We start from the raw sequence: 17,306 nt of genomic DNA, 5'->3' as shown, positions 1-17,306 counted from the left end.
TCTACCTGCCTGCCTCTGGCAAAGCCCCGTTGCGGCGCTGTCCCACTGCAATGGGGGAAGCGCTGGGGCCCTGCACTTGGGCTCTCCTCCCATGGACCAGTCTCAGCTCCCTTTGTAAGGAAAGTGAAGTGACACCAAGCAGCCCAGGCTGGCATTGCTTAAGAAGCAAAAGTAACCACAGAAGTCATCCACGTCCAGAAGCCATTAAAAAAGTATTTATTTTCTTTCTCTCTCTAAAATAAAATAAAATGCCATTATACTCATTCTAACCATAACAGATACTTCAGCTTGGAAACACTCTCAAAGTTGCAGTGGGCAATAAATCAGATATGTCACTTCGAGCAGTTCATCTCTGGAGTTGGTTGCTACATGGACATAATATATAAAGAGGCTTTTTCCTGGTGATCTTCAGAGCCAAGATTCCTTTTGTTGGCTCTTCTTTAAACAATCCATCCTGTAAATCACAGTTGAATCTAAATTTAGCATTCAATCTTAATTGTTTTCCTCTAATTAGTGATTTAATTAGTGATTTGAGGTTGGGTTTCATCCTAATAGCCTGATACACTGTCATACTAATTTAAAAAATTTAATTCAATTAACCAACTCCAAACGTATGTATATGACGTCTCCAATACATTAACTCATCATCATCACATAAATCACTCTGAAGGCAACCAAGACCTTCTGTTTTCCAGGCAATTTGTGTCAAAAGAACAACAACAACAACAACAAAAAAATCAATAATGGGCAAAGGAATTTTCTGAAATGTCATGAAAGACCAGCAAAATGCACCGAAGCCATGCCCAAACGCAGCTGTAATATCCCATCCCTTCCATATCACTCAGAAGGATAAGAGCATTTTCAATAAAACCACAGAAGATGAAGGTTTATACATCTTTGATGTCCCACAGCTGGAGGGAAAGACGGCAGTTAAAAGTCCACTAATCTTGTACCATTAAGTTTTGAACTTTGGATGGCGCTGAATCTAGAAAGAGGGGTTAATTGTTTAACCTTACAAAAATAAATATGCCTCTTTTGGTGCTACCTTTTGGCCTCTTTCATATTTTCAGTTTCCCATAGGAATTGGAGCTCAACACACTGCTAAACTCTTTAGTGAATACTGTACCTGTGGATTGACTAAATAAAATTCTGAAACTAGACTTCAAGCTTTTTATAGGCTTTGGATCTACCTGTTGTATCTTCTGTGAAAAAAAAACCCTCCCAACATTTCTTTGAAACAAAACTTGAGATCAGGTTCATTTTTTTAAATCCAGTGTTTCAATACTGCACGTGTTCAATTCAATTGCTCCCACAGAACTTACTAGCATAAGTGGGCTAGAAGAGAAGGTGGTGTGGCATAGCTAACTCTGGGTTAGAACTCTTTCAGATAGTTTTTTCAAATAGTTTTTTCAGTCAGAATCTGTTGCACTTCCGTAACTGTTTGTCCTCCTGTATGTTGTGAGCTATGGGGTTTTTTTTCCCCATTAAGGAGGGGGTTGGGTATTGGTAACTCCTTACTCTCTCATTAAAGTTGATGTTCAGTCCAGCCTTGTCTTTCACACAGATGTGTCTACGGAGGTAAGAATCTCAATCTCCATTCCGGTCACCGTCTTTTAAAGCTCCTTCATGCTAATATGGTTCCCAAAAATGTTACTCCATTCTTCATTTCGTCAGGAACCAGAGTGCACACTTGCTCCTCCCATCCACTCTTTCACACCAGAAATTATGCAGCCCTATTGCCTACTGTCTATAGTAGTAGAAAAAAAAAAAAATGCAGGAAGATGAAGGGGTGTGTTTTCGCTTTTAAACAGGAAAATTTTATATAGTGTGAAGTGCTTAATCCAACAGGTCAGAGGTACATTAATACTAAAATCTGATTAAGATACTGCATTTTATCGATACCCTTAGTTAGCATACAGACTTGGTTTGCACAAAAAAATGAGCTGGTAAAACACCTAGCCAATTTATTTATGAAGACAGGAAGAAGTGAGGAATAAACAATATATATGACAAAAAACCCTGTAACAGTCTATAGCAATCTTATGTCTAACCTTGCTTTCAGTAGGAGAGAGAAGGGCTTTTCCTCTCTGCTTACAGCAGCTTGTGTGAATAGTGTTATTTATGACAATCAGTGGCTTTTCGTGCCTATTTTCATACATATATATGTATGTATACAGGTATATTTATACACACACACACACAGACAAGACAAAGCAGATTGCAACCTTCAGCCCGGCCTTTCAACAGTCGCCTCACAAGGTGTCTCATCGAGCCGCATCTACCATCCTCTGCCATTCTTCATACGTGTGTAAATAGAAATACAAAGTGTGAACTACAACATCAGAACAACACGCTTGTGTCAACAATCACTTTGCACTCGTTTTGCAGAGATGCAAATACCTTCACAAACAGTATTTTCTAAAGACCTAGGAAAAATTGCTCTAAATTTCCCATTTACTGTCCGTCTCGAAACCCTCCAGGTTTTCACTCTTTCAACAGTTTTGTTTCTCATATTAGCTCAAAGTTAGGTGCTGTCCTCCAGCCATGAAGATGAGCCAACCTTCACGGCGAACAAGCTTTGTCCATCATTGAGCTCCATGCCACGGAGATTATAGTAACGCATTTTTAGAAGCCCAACATGGAACCTATTTAGGACCAGACTCAGTGCCTAGTGTGGTCAGTAGAAAGGTCACTGACTTCAACAGGGCCTTACTCAGGTGTTCATTTAGTGCCCAGCTGCATTATACTAATTTGTTTACTGATCTTACATTAGAGTTGAATGTAGGGGTTCTCAGATCAGTATTTCTGTCATGTAAATTTACAGTGCTTCGGACAGGAGGACTCTGGTTCATTACTGAAGATCTTGTGCACTCTCAATCTAAAAGTTAATTATTGTCATTTTACTAACGCTCACTGACACGGTTCCCAGGTGCTCTTTGAAACAACACAGTGCTCTACGGACATATACAGCAAAAACTGTAGCATTACAGTCTGAACTAGCCCAAATTTAAAGTAACTAAGCTTAAAAATTATTTTGGACTGATCCTAGTTAGTAAAGTTCATAGACTCAAGTGGCATTTACACAACAGGGCGTCCTGCTAACGATGAGCTTGGCCAAGGCGAGAGGAGAAAGTTCTTGCAGTGCAGTCAGCACAGTCCTATGTGAACACAGGAATAATGCGTGACTTGGCCAATGGCTGTCACCAAGCAGTGATGCGTATGAAGTGCAAAGAGCATTTTCATGTTTAAGAGGAAATACTGTATTTTAAATATTCAACAGTCAACTGTCGTCTTTATATTGTTCTCCCAGGGTCTCAGCCAGAGGGAAGGCAGCTCACAGGCTCTGGTGCCATGTTGCCAGGAAGGCTACTTGTCAGCAGTTGTAGTGTGAGCAGCAGCAGGAGGCTCGGAACAAGCATGTGAAAGAAAATGCTTCTTCAAGAGACAGCACAATGGCTGGGTTTTTAAGTGGCATGAAGCGCTTCACCCTGTGGGAGCCCTCAGATCTCTGCGCTGAGCAGCTGGATTGCACTTTTCTCCTATCAATAACAATGATAAATAATAACGATAGCAGAGGAAAAGGGAACCAACTCTGAGCTTACAAGCTGCACCAGGTGGACTTAATGCCCCTGCCTGCAAGTGCAGAGGGCTGTAATTCCCCCAGATCTGCCCCCACTCTCGCTGCAGGGCCGAGATGCAGGGCTGCCCTGTGTCCAGGCACTGGGCATCTCTGAGGCTCTGCAGACCTCCCCAGGGCACAGGAGGAGCAGCGGGGGCAGGTACTACACCCCACACACCCCCCCCCAGGGCTTCACAGAGTGTGGGAGAGAAGGAGCTTTTCCCATCTTAAGGAATAAAGGCAGAGTGTAAAGCAAGATCTCCAACTACCTTCTGACAAGGAAAGCACGCTCCCAGGTCTCCCGAGGGCTACTTGCTTTCCCAGAACTGCTCGCTGAGAAGGTGCCAGGGACAGCCTGCAACACTTACTGCGACGTTTTCCTCTATTTCTCAGTGCTGTGTATGCTCTCACCTAGTTTCACCTTCTTCCTACTGCAAGAACTTTCCAAATTCACTAACCACCTACAGGTAGCAGCCTCAATTCCTGGAGCTGTGTGCTCCTGGAGCAGGCAAAACCTACCAGTGTCCCGATTAGTGGACATGCACACCCATCGCCAGGCTTCAAAGATGGTCTGTGGGAGAAAAGCTCAGCTGGGAACAAATGATCCATCAATCCTTACATTCACAAGAAGAAAAAGTTCTCCATCAGTAAGGGGATAAACTTCTAGTGCCAGGAAGATGAGTGGGAGTATTACCACTAACTCCAGTTTTAATTCACAGTGCTTTGGGCAGGTTTACTCACGACACACTGTTCCACTCTCCTCCCATGTACAGCTGATGTTAACAGAGACTGGGATGGACTTACTTTTGGCAGAGACTCAGTATTTGAGGAAAAAACAAAGAACACCATGAACTAAGAAAGTTACAGACAAGAGCTAAAAACCACACAAACCTGGTCCCTGAGCACCTTCAATTCACAGATGATCTACAGCCCACTGGCACTCAAACACTAATTGCAGAGGATTAAGTTGTTTGACAGAGAACTGGAAGTATACTCATAGAGCTTTTGTAGTGTTCAGCTGCCTCCCAAACAACTGCTGGAGCTGCCAGATGGACGCTATATAATTGCAGATATACAGGGGAAAACGATCACAAATAGAAGAAAGAAATGTATGACATTGCTGCACTAAGAAGCTCTGATTCAAACCAGACTTAATTCAAAAAAACCCTGTGCCTAGTACGAAGAAGAGGTCACAATTGTCCTTTTCCACCTTACTTGATGCTGTGTCACCATTTGAGGATCTGAGCCATAAACTTCGTTCATGATACAACGCTGTAGAGCAAACACAAAGAGATAGTCTAACCTTCCTCATCCAGTTGGGTTTTTTGCTTTCATTCACCATGACTACCTATGGGGTTCATGAAATGCTAAAATCAGGAGCACTCTTTGGAGCTTGGGAATTCTCATGGTTCCTGCTCTAATCACAGCTCCCTGACCCTGCCTTCCCTCCTCTGAATTTATACAGACTCACTGCCTTGGCAAATAGCTTCTTTTCCTTCTAGTAGCAACAGCTGTTATTGTAGGAGACAGCACAGTATAAAGTTACTTATTAAGAGAGGTAAAGAACTACCTCCCTGGAATATAGTGTCACCTCCAGCTGAACTCCGGGGAAAAATAAGTACAGTCCTTCTTTGCTCCTTTGTGAGCAATGACACGGAACATAAGAAGGGACTGGCCAAAGTGCGCATTATACAGGTGTCTCAGGGTGATTAATTCACAGCAAGCAATTCCCACTATTGCTGCAAAGGACTGGATCCTTTGCAATCCAGGGGGTGTCCTCCCCAGCCAACTGCACCAATTTTACAACCATTGGCTTAGAGTCAGAAGTGATTTGAGACCCAGGTGCCAAGCGCTTCTGGATTTCAGTCCCAGTTTGCCCACTGATTCACTCAGAGGGAAGGCAAAGTTCTCTTTATCTTTTACATCAAACCAGCTTTGCCCCCCCCAAATTCTTACACGTCTAAAGACTGTCTTGAATCACACAAATCTGCTTTATAGCCTTTCCCTCCCCAATGTGCCCTTTTTGCAAAAAGCCTTTTGCAACATTTCCTCTGCAAACACAAGAAAACAACAAGCAGCTGACTGTGGTAGAGCTGAGTTGCAAAGAATCTGGAGGCAGAGGAAAGAGGAAAGACAGAAGAAAGATGGGGAAAGGGGCAGGTCAGCGATCTGGCACCCCTGCAAAGATGAAGCACAGAGGTCTTTTCTGAAATAAGGAGTGCTCCAGATCAGAAGTGACAGCAAAGATCCAAAGGGACAACTTAATCTTGATCTAGGAAACCACTGAGACATTCAGAGGACGCTTCAAAGCTCTACCACCACTGGCTTCTTCAGGACCTACAACTTTAAACACCCGTTTAAGTGCTTTAGAGAAAACAGGCCAGATGACTTATCCCATTGCAAGACCAAATTCTTCTGCCCGGTGCTAGTCTGTGCAAATCAATCCCCCGTTCAGAAATTAAAACCCAAATAAGCAGTACTGAAAGACATGACAGAGCAGCTCCAATGGAGAAGAAACCCAGGGCAATGCTGATTGATTATTCCCAGAATGCCTTTCCCAGAAGCACTAACGAAGTACGTGCCTGGGACAGCAGCCCTGAGCAGTGCATGGAAACATCTGAAAAACTCGCCGAGCCCTCCCCTGCACCCACAGACCTCCCTGCCTGATGAGCATATTTCAAACAGTCCTGCAAAGCACTACAGCCTGCGTCCCTACTAAAAACAACATTCCCTTTCTGCATCGCCTCCCCTTTAAATCAAGCTCAAACCCCAAATCTGGGGGCACCTCCAGCGTGTGTATAATGGTATCCATCCAACATTCCTCAGTAATAGCATCACTTGGGATGGGGAGGAGAGAGCTGCTCGTCGGGGAAGGTATTGTACAAGGGATACAGGCAAGAGAAGCAAAATATAAACAACATTCTTTAGAGCTTTCAAACAGAGCCTACTGCTGGTGCTGAGGGCAGTTATTTTAATCCTCAGCTGCAAGTCACTGGGACACAATAAAAGAGAATTAGCAAAGAAAACAATTAATGATAACTATGAGTGCTCGTACTTTATTCCCCGACTTTCAGGTGAGAGCATTCAGTAACTCACAGCTGGGTGGGAAAATAGGAACAAGAGCTACAGCAAACAGGCAACCTGCAACTACAAGCAACAAAAGCAGCTCACCATCAGAAGCAAGAGTAATGCCCTAAAGGTCATTCTCCCACCAGAAAAACTCCAAACTCTTCTGGCAATGGAGCACAGACAAATCTCCCATTAGCAAAACCCAAGAAAAATTACTCTGCATCAGTATCATCAGAAAGAACACAGCAAGATGATCAACAGATTTTGTTGTTTGGGTGACAAAACCCCCCAAAATAGAGGGGAAGAATTGCTTCAGTTTGAACTGGGAGATTTTTCTTCTGAAACAAACCAATACAAAGGTATTTCTTCACATTAACTCCCCACAGTTTTGTTCAATCTAAAATTAAGCTTTATTTTTTTACATTTCCTAACTTAAAAAACAAAACACACCACCACCCTCAAAACACCATACCGAGCAAACTAAACCCTCTTTTTATAAACAGTTTGGATAAAATTTTAACATGAAAATGTGGTTTTCCTTTTTAAATGTTGAAAGAATCAGCTTTGGCATTTCTAAAATAAAAATATGTTGCATTAAAAAATATGGAAGGAAATATTTTGATGTTTACAAATATATATGTAGCCCTTTCGTTGACTGAAACTATTTGCTTAATTTCAATTTGATTTTATGAAGATTTATAGTTTCTGTGAAGATTTTGGAAAAAAGGGTGTGTAATTTCTGTCTTCCATAAAAATGATCTACTAGAGAGTCATGATTCACAGACTTGATACACACAGATGATTTTTTATTCACAGGAGAAGAAAGATCTGATCACTACACTTTTCATCAATTACCATTATTCTCGATCAATAAAAAAAAACACATAGGAAAAGACCAAGATCTCAAGCAGCCAAGGCTGCATTTTTAGGTTCGTACAACTAATACTCAGGACTACTGAGTACCCCTAAGAATTTATATTGCTAGTCCTAAACGTTTTTTAGGTTCATACACCTAATACTCAGGACTACCGAGTACCCTTGAGAATTTATATTGCTAGTCCTAAACATCTGGATTCAGGTTTATACTTATATCTAGATAGTTCGAAGTTTTCCAAATGAGGAATTTCAAACTCCATCTTAAAAAAAAAAAAAAAAAAAAAAACAAACAAACCCACAACAAAACAAAACAAAGAAAAATAACCCAGCATTTCATTACTCCTTTTTAAAAGGCACCATCACGTATGTCCTTTTCCTGGGATGCAGACTTGCTTTATATACTCAATTTTATCCACCACATGGTCATACTAAGTCACTAGGAGAATCAGAGCTTTGCTGTACTGATTTTCAGATATTTTAAATTACCATAAATCGTATTCATGTAAGTAGTCTAATCTACAGTCTTTATTTTGAACACTGGCTTTTGGCAGAAGGAGACTGAATAGCAGAATGCCAACTCCTGGTTCCAATCAATTCAGTGAGAGTTTGGTCTTCAGTGCTGCTACAAGATAACAGACAAAGTTGGGAGATGGAAAGGGAAATGGAAAAGCAAAAGCAGTTCTGGCAAGTGATTCCACTTTCCAGTAACGTGATCCATACATTAAGCCAATCCAACTAACAGGCCAATAACTTGAGATAAACTTACAGCTCCGTTCTGAGAGCTGAACACTTAAGCATAGGGAAAAAAAAAAAAAAAATAAAAAAGAAAAGGACAAACTGATTACTTTCCTTCTTGTTGACTGACTACTCATGGGAGAAATAAATTAACATTGAGGATATTATTTTTAGCCTCCTTGGAATGTACTCTCAGATGTACTTTGCAGCCACAAAGGTTATAAATGGTCTGGGTCAGTTTGAGGAGTCAGTGACAAATTCTGCCTCGATATGCACGTCATCTGTATTGCACTTTGTGTCCGTCTGTCTGTCTCCAGCACCAACAAGGGCTACCCAGACAGCAGGCAGGAATGCCCAAGCTTGATAGCCACCCCTGCTGCAGAACATGGGGAAACCAGTGGGTCAGGTAGCTAATACCCCGTCATCAACAGCTGCCAGGGAAAGGTGCCAGAAACAGTTCCAGATGGCAATTACAGACCAGCCGGTTCCCAGGAAAAGCTTCTTCCTACCCCTCCTGGGCTCTGGGGCTGGCTCGTGCCATGCCGCGGGGAGGAACCGAGCCTGTTAAAGCTGCTATATGCTTTAAAATTTCAAGTCGGTGCCACAGCCCATCTGAAAATTAGCACCCGGTGAGCGTTGGGGGATTCAAAAAGAAACCTCCCACAAATGATTAAAAAGCAAAGTTTACGTTGCTTGAGCATACCTCTTTGGAATTTATTTATATTTGCACATGCCGCTGGGGATGGTTGGTCTGCTCGTACATGTGCTGCGCTCCACTTTTTCGGGGAAGTAACACCTTCGGACAGCCCCCTGCTCAAAACCTCACTGTGTTGGGCACTGAAGCTGAAACACAGGGCAGAGCATTGCCGCCGCATCCCCCCATGTCACCCGGCCACAGAATGCCTGCGTGCCATCTCTACCTTACAGCTCCTGCCACACACGACCGAGAACAGCCCTGAACGTCCAGCACAAGCACGTCCAAGGCTGCTCAGACCCTAGTTTCTTATCCGCCAGCGCTGTCAACAAATGTAACGTCTGCCAAGGATGCAGCTCACATCCATTAGATGCTAACTGGGGAATGAGTCATGTTACAAAGGACAAATCAGCCATTAGATTATCATTATCTTTACTGTGCACAAGCCTGGCCAGCAGCTGACCTACGCGTAGGCTCCTCTCACAAAAGAGCTCTCAAGATTTTGCATTAAATAGACACAGCAATGCAAGCAACAAACCTCAGCTTTAAAACAGGTTGGGGGATTCAAGAGTAATAATAACCTTTTTCATATTCTGCAGGTTTAAAAATCAACGGGTTTTCATTTTTTTTTAATGTAAGATTTTTTGATGGGCAATTCCTCACGTGAGGAGAAGGAATTAATGGATTGCCTCTTTCCTTTTTTAACTCCTTTCCCCATTCCTGCTTTGTCACAGAAAGGAGAAGCAACAGGGAAAAAAAAAAAAAATGAAGATCAACCCTCCAGAATTAAAACCTTTTCATCTTCAGTTTTCTCTGAAAAGGAATGAAAAGTTTAACAAAGGTGTGTTTCTGCACAAATAAAATATTTCTATCACCTTTTTCTACAAGAGAAAACTTACCAGCTGTATGACCATCCTTCCACAGATGGGGAAGAAAGGCAGACAGGAATCAAGCTACTTCCCACTGTCAAAATGCAGGCTAGGCACAGAGCTAGTAACTGAATGCAAAACTCCCCAAACCCACTTCAGTACTTATAGGGTAATATTGTCCTTATTACTGATTTTAATAGTTATCACCTTTCACTGATCCCAGCTCTTATTCATAAGCCCAAGAGAAAAAAGCTTAAAATACACGCACATATACCCCTCTTATGTATCTGCTTCCTGAGAAATCTCTACAGTGAGAGAGTAATTCTAGCACTTCTTAAACTAAGTCCCCAGACTCGCTCAGTATGTTTCAAAATTCACAAATCAAAAGCAAATTCACTTCTGCAGGTCTCAAAATAAGCGATGCAAAGCCTTCACTGCCGTTCTGAGTGACACCGTGTCTCAGCCGCTCCACCCAGCACTTGGCACGACGACGAAAGGCGGCTTCGCTTTCCTGCCCTGTCACACTGGGTAAACCCCATTTTCCTTTGACAAAGCAATTTACCCATGAAACACTCAGGCAAAAAAAAAAAAAAAAAAAAAAAAAAAGCTTTACATTACCACTGCAGCATTAGAACTAAGTGACAGGAACCGATGGAGGTCTATCCCTAATGACAATTTATTTCCTCCTTCTTCGTTATCATTTACATGTCGCACAAGCTCCCGGCTCCATGGGAAAACACGCACAGCCAAAACCAGTGCCCTCATGTGTCGCGGTTAGCGTTGGAAGCACCGACTCCAGGTCTCTGGGACAATACCTCTGAGAAGGTCAATCCACGTTTGAGCCCTCTGGCTATTCGTGTCACCCCTAGACCCGTAAGAGACAGGAGCAGCAAACCCGCACCCCAACCTCCGCAGCCACTTACAGCCTGATGAATTAGCTTACGGCGCCTTCAGCAGCAGAAATTAAGAGCTGGCACCTCCTGCTACCCCAGCTGAGATCCCCAGTGGGGCTCCTCAGCTCCAGGAGCCCAAGGTGGCCACTGGCCACTGCCAGGCACTCTTCAAACGAGCCAAAACAGCGCTGGCAACGCGCCTGCCCTCTGGATGTATCGCTGGCCCTCGATGCTCGTCTTTCACTTATAAATGTGCACGCAACAAACTTATCATCGTTGGCCACGACAGTTATTGGGACGGTTATAAATGTGAGCAGACTGTAGCTGAAACACGAAGTCTGGGAGTTTGCAGAGAGCTTGAAACAATAGCTGTCGGGTGAGGAGAGCCCCGTTTACCTGCCTGATGTTAACCCAGATGTCCAACGGCAGCCACGTACATGTCGGAAAGCGTCAGCTGCTTCACTGAGAATTGGAGAACTGAGCACACGGGACATCGCACCGTTCCACACCACTCCCTCTGAGTGATATCTCCTCTTGATGCCACAGCGGGCAGCATCTGAGAGGCACCAAATTATCTTTTTTTGAAGAAAAAGCTATGTAAAGACATTCCTCAGCCATTCTGGTGCAAATTCAAGCATTTTACTAAAGCCTCGGAGGCTTCCATAATTGTATCTCTAGTATAAGCACAATTTATCATATGGGAGGATTCTCTTGGAGACTCATTTTGCAGAGATATGAGTAGCACAGCTTCTCCAAACAATTTAACTCACAGTCTAAAGACAAACTAAAGAAAGATAGAACTTTCTCAATAAGATACCTACTTCCTTTGGTCAATGCAATCTCCATTTTCAGGCTTTTATAAAAAAGAATGAACCTTTAAAAAGTTCTTTCTCAATTTTTACAAAATTGCAATTTCTTTACAGTTGTCCAATTGTTCAACATTTTAAAAAGAAAAGTGTATATTGCATATGCATACGCAGATAATAATAATAATAATAATCATCATCACATCAAATAATTTTCTGAAAAAAAGTATTTATAGAACGTATTTTACTTTTTTTCCACTTCTGTAATCACACCTCAGCATAACACAGATTCAGTATTACAACATGATTGTGGCAAATGAACCCCAACATCTGTCGCTACTATTTCTAAGAGGAAGTGGGTTTTTGTCTGCTTTTCTTTTTACTAAGTCTGCAACATTATCAGTTGCCGAACGGATTTTTACAGGGAGAATCAACACCTCTAGGGCATCACAAGGAGTCAGAAGACGGCAACCTCAGGGAGCACCGCTAACGACTGTATCCCAGTTACTGAGAGAAGAGGATACAAGAGAAAGAGTGCTCATCTCTCAGGCACACATGCGCAAGCACGCACTCACTCCTCTCCATGGCTTTGTTCCCAGCTCCCCGACCTCTGCTTTTCCCACTCTCGACTCTGCCTCTGCTTTCTGGGGTCGAGGGATTCAGCCTTGCTTATGCTCCTGTTGCTCCAGCTGTTCCTTTGCACGAGTCGCTAAGTGGATTCGTTGGGAGTTCAGAATTATTTCCAAAAAGCGGGCAGTTTCTGTTCATCAACAAGTGACGGTTCTACCCGGGAACAAAAAAAAAAAAAAAAAAAACAAAACCTCAGGGGTGTTTTCAGTCCTTTTCCTGAGCCGGCACATGTTCTGACCCACCCCTGTTGCGTGCAGAAGCACCTCAGCCTCTAAAATATTGCTGCCTGCAGCCTTGCTTCCTGAGGGCTGCGTTTGGGGGTAGTCGGAGCACGGTCGTGCCCGGCAGTGGACTCGGGCACTGAGCTGAGCAGAGGAAGCCGGTGCCCCAAACTGGTGCACATCCCTCCCGCAGCACGTCAGCAGGAACGAGCAGAACAAGAGCCGGGAGCGGGAGATTCAGGTCTGTGCAAGCCCCACGGCCTCACCTGAGACGGTGCGGTTAGAGGATTAGCACCATTTCACACGCCGCGTCTTCAGGCAGCGGAGAGGAGTGGAAGCCCCACTTCACTGTTTTCGTCCCAGCTCTCAATCACAAATCATAAAGTTCTGGTGGAGAGAGATTTTCACCCCTTTAAAATTTCAAGCACTGAAATAGGGACAATCCGGTAGGGAACACCCTGGGAGCAAAAGGCAGGATCCCCTTGGAAGAGTCCAGGTGTGCTTTCATCGGGACTGGGAACACAGACTGAACAAATAGTAGCTTGTGACTAAAGAGGTGCACAGAGGGGCACTCCATGCTTCTGTCCCCCTGCCTAAGCATCCTCTTAAGGAAGAAAAATCAAAAGGCGAGGAGACTTCTTACTGAGTTCAGGATGCAGGAAAATGCGCAGCCACCTTCTCTGCTCCTGTCATATTAGCCGAACCTCATTTGCTATTCCTGCTTTGCTTAATCACCTAAACTGTGATAACTCACCTAAAGCAAAATCTTTTGCACAGACCAAGACTGTATAACATGCACACTCTAGCCTACCACTTTCCTTTTGCCCAGATCTTCCACAAAAGCAGAACAACTTTCGGCAAAGAAAAAAAAAAAAAAAAAAAAAAAAGCAACTGTAAAAAACATTTTTTTTTAAAGAATGTAGCATGATGCCATTTTCCTTATATGGTAACTGGTATCCCATGTGGAGTCTCAAACAATAGCCAGCCTGGCAGGGGGTGGAGTAAGAAGACGACTTGGGGGAAAAAAAATTATATATATATATATATTCCCTGCTGGCCCTCACCCTCCATTTCCTCTTGGATTTCTTTGTGATTGCACTGAAAGGGGTCAATAGCTCCCGGCTTGAGAAATGCAGGTTTTGAAAGGTCTATCACCAGCATCTGTATTTAAAGCATGCCTTTTACTTCACAGCCCCCCCAGCTAATGCAGAGCTTTTAAAAAGCGAGCAGCAAGATAAACTTTCAGGGAGAAGAAAAAGAGAAGAACAGAGGAGAAGTGGTACCTATCTGCCTTGGGTTTACTGACAATTTTACTGGAACAAAGCTCGACTGGCAAAGCAGGGACAGGGAACGTAAGCCACATATGATATAAAGCGCTACGGATCACTACACCTTGCTTCAGCCACCATCTCCCCATCCTTTCAAGTATGCTACAAAAATCACATGAAGCAGCCAAGCACCAAGCTGGAAAAGGATTTCAAGTGATTAAAAACAAGGGGAAAATTAGCACTGGACACACTGAACCCATCAAAGCTTTGCAACTCGATCTTCAGTGTTTAAGAAATTCTGATCTGACGAACACAGGCAATCTAGTAAAATTTGAATAGGCTTAATTAACTTCTCTTGATAAGGAAACACTGGACCAGTGGCTAAGTTTATATTTAGGCTTTTTATTTGAGGAAAATAAAGCTATGGCATGTTAGAGCCAGGGATTTATTGGGAGAGAGGAAGAACAGGATTGGAACCTTCTCCTTTTGTAGACACAGCCCATGCAGAAGGCTGGCACGTGCAGAGTTTTTCAGGACCCCCAGCCCTGCTTCATGTTGCAGCCTCACTCAAACATCCAACAGCAATTACATTGCAGTCGTTTTCTGTATGAGGATGTGTGTCTTAATTCACGTTGGAAGAGGATGAATCCAAGTCTCCATGCAACGAGTTTGTACAGATCAGTTGTTGCTCTAGTCTCCAGGTGTAAACGGGTTGAAATTCCATCCATGTGCTTTAGAAACTGAGTAACAGTTCTCACTACTAAAACTTTTCCAGATTTGAGGAGCAAAACAGGCGTTGCATCACAGAAGGAAGCTCCACTTTGTGTTAAGTGGAGACAGACAAAATAAGACCAGCTATGATTTTCCAGCTCCATTTTATTTGACTTTATATTCATCTGTGTCATGGTTTGAGCTCAGAGGGCAACCGAGCACCACAGAGCCACTCACTTCCCCTTTCCCCTCCAGCGCTGATAAAATAAAGCGAAAGGCTCTAGAATTGAGATAAGGATGGGGACGGGCGACTCACCCATTCCAGTCACAGGCAAAAGGCAGACTCGTTAGGGGAAGAAAGAAAGAACATACATTTATTACAGACACTAACAACACTTAGCAGAGTAGGACAGTGAGAAGCATTGCCACATCTTGAGAACACCTTCCCCCCACCCCTCCCTTCTTCCCGGGCTCAGCTCTGCTCCCGATATCTCTACCTCCTCCCCCAGTGGCAGCACAGGGGCAGGGAATGGGGGGTGCAGGCAGTGCTGCCACTTCCTATATCTTCAGTGGGGGGAGCTTCTGGAACTTGTTCCCCCTGCTCCATCGTGGTCCCCCTCTCACAGGAGACAGTCCTCCACAAACTTTCTCCAACATGAGTCCCTCCCACAGGCTGCAGCCCTTTCCAAGCTGCTCCAGAATGGGACACCCCCACATGCTGCAATCCTCCCAGCACTGATCTACAACAGTGGGGGCTGATTCTTCCCACAGAGTCCTGGCCTCCTTCAGGCTTAGTCACCTGATACAGTATAGGGTCCCCCACAGACTACAGGTTGCCATCTGCTCCACCGTAGATCTCCATGGGTGGCAGCAGGGGGCCGCCCTGCCGTCTCACCACAGGATACAGGGGGGTCTCTGCTCTGGCACACCTCCCCCCTCCTTTCTTCCTCCGTTCCTCCACTGACCTTGGTGTTTACGCAGATGTCACAATTCCTGATCACAGTTCCAACTCTCCCTCCCAGGTCCCTTCTTAAATACGTTATTGCAGAGGCGCAGCTGATGGGCTCAGCCTTGGTGCAGAGGCGGGGCCAACCTGGAGCCGGGGGAGCTTCGAGAAGCTTCTCACAGGGGGTCACTGCTGTAGCTCCTTCCCCTGCTACCAAAACCCCACCACTCACTCAAACCCAGGACAATCTGATTCTTTGACTGGAACCTTTCAGAAAACATCAGCAGAAGCCCACAGTGTTGATCTAAGACAAGCCTGAAATTCACAGATGGAAAGATGCAGCTGTACCTCCAGCAGCACCACACACAGCAAAAAGCTATTTCATACAGTTCCTACCAAATTGTCCGAGACAGAAGTTCAAAACGAGGCCAGAGAATGCTCCAGAAACAGAGAAGTAAATTGCTTCTGGGAGTCTCTAGCACAAGCAGCATATGACTTTGCACTTCACTTTAGTTTCCAATCATACAATCTTTCTCACAGGCATTCAAATACATTAGTCTGTACCTTATCAGATCCTGAATTATGATTGTAGAAAAGCTCCTGGAGTCTGAGAACTCTGTAGTTCAGAGACATTTATGGGGCTGTAATAAGTACTGACAGATAAGCCACACTCATGCATACAGGCTTGCAACTGATGTCTGGTTTAACACAATACAGCCCTAAGCCTTCCATAATACAGCGTAAGAAACAGAATCCTCCCATCGCCTACTACTAATTGCAGCTGCAGTGGTCAAGGGTTGAAAGAGAAGTAAGCAGATTAATTCTATTAGACTGTGCAATAGTATCCCAAGGGGACAAGGGAAAATCCCATCATTTAAAACAGGACTGGTAGACGCTACTGGGAACAATGTTACATACTAGTAGGGGATTAAGGGTTTGGACTAAAGGGCCTCATCTTTTCTAGATCTGGTTTCCATGAGTCATAGCGATTAGAACTGGAAGGCTTTTCTGACTGTTTTGTTTTGTTTTTGTTTTTTTTTTTTTTCCACTTTTGGATGACCTGAAACATCTTGCCCAGTTGAAAACAAAATTATTAAATTAATTTCTTACTTAACCCCTTCCCCCCAACATACACTTCTTTATTGCTTTTCTTAAAAAGCCTTCTGTTTAAAACAAGGTAATTTTCAGTATAAAATGATTTTAGAACAAGAGGTGTAAGTATTGTTTTATTAATACCTCATATGTAACATTTTGCTTTTTTCAGCATATGCATCCCACACTTTTAGCCTATATTTATCTCAGCCATATGAGCAGTCTTGATCCTCCGAATGCACATTTTTGCTGAAAAACATTCCCCGTGCTGTAAACACAACATAAGGTTTCACCTCTACAGACATGACAGGGAAAAGTCCCTCCTGAGCCAAAGGAACATCAGCAATCCTCTGCTCGGTCTGGTGCAGCGTACCCAGCAGCAGCTGAGCCTGAGCATGAGGAGCACTGCCTGCCTTACCTGCGTGCTGCTTTGAGGGGGCAGGCCTTCAGAGAATTACTTGTTCTCCTCAAGAAATCAGGTCGTGCTAAGCACTCATCAGTCAGGATCCTTGCTTGGGGTCCCTGACGCTGGGATCCAGGCTGGTCAACCTGTCAGAAACAGCAGTGAAAAATATGTAAGACACCTACCTCCATACTGGACCCGAGGGGAAAACCTTGCTTTACTTGCTTATTCCTGCTTAGGTAAAGATCAGCTGTTTCTTGAACACCTGAAGGAGGTGAGGGGAAGGATCTGGCCCTGACCCTAAGACCCTGGCAAGGCCTGGACTGAAAGGAAAAAATCTTCCTCCTTACTTTCCAGTCCATTTAGACCGGCCAGAAAAGGGCTTTGACCAGAAGGCAGAAGGAGGACTGGCCTATTTGCAGCAGAATAAGAAAGGAGCAACAGATTTGCTCTGCATCTTCCCTTCCTGCTCCT

At 43.9% G+C, this 17,306-nt stretch overlaps 1 protein-coding gene across 6 annotated transcripts in view; it reads right to left on the bottom strand.

Annotated features, from left to right (window-relative positions):
- TSPAN18 (tetraspanin 18) overlaps positions 1–17,306 on the bottom strand; it is a 124,261-nt gene that overhangs the window by 45,665 nt on the left and 61,290 nt on the right. For 3 of the 6 annotated variants that reach the window (XM_032998529.2, XM_032998533.2, XM_032998534.2), the window contains exon 2: positions 16,848–16,978. The exons of 2 other annotated variants lie outside the window; for them this stretch is intronic. The gene's annotated coding sequence lies outside the window, so the exon portion shown is untranslated. Of the gene's footprint in view, positions 1–16,847; positions 16,979–17,182; positions 17,248–17,306 lie in introns of those variants that run through there. One more of the 6 variants, XM_032998530.2, reaches the window with a different exon arrangement.

The sequence above is a fragment of the Tyto alba genome, unplaced genomic scaffold, assembly GCF_018691265.1.
Source record: "Tyto alba isolate M040663 unplaced genomic scaffold, T.alba_DEE_v4.0 Super-Scaffold_18, whole genome shotgun sequence".
Classification (NCBI taxonomy): domain Eukaryota; kingdom Metazoa; phylum Chordata; class Aves; order Strigiformes; family Tytonidae; genus Tyto; species Tyto alba.
Note: the sequence above shows the minus strand (reverse complement) of the source record. Positions and strands in the feature narration are given on the sequence as shown.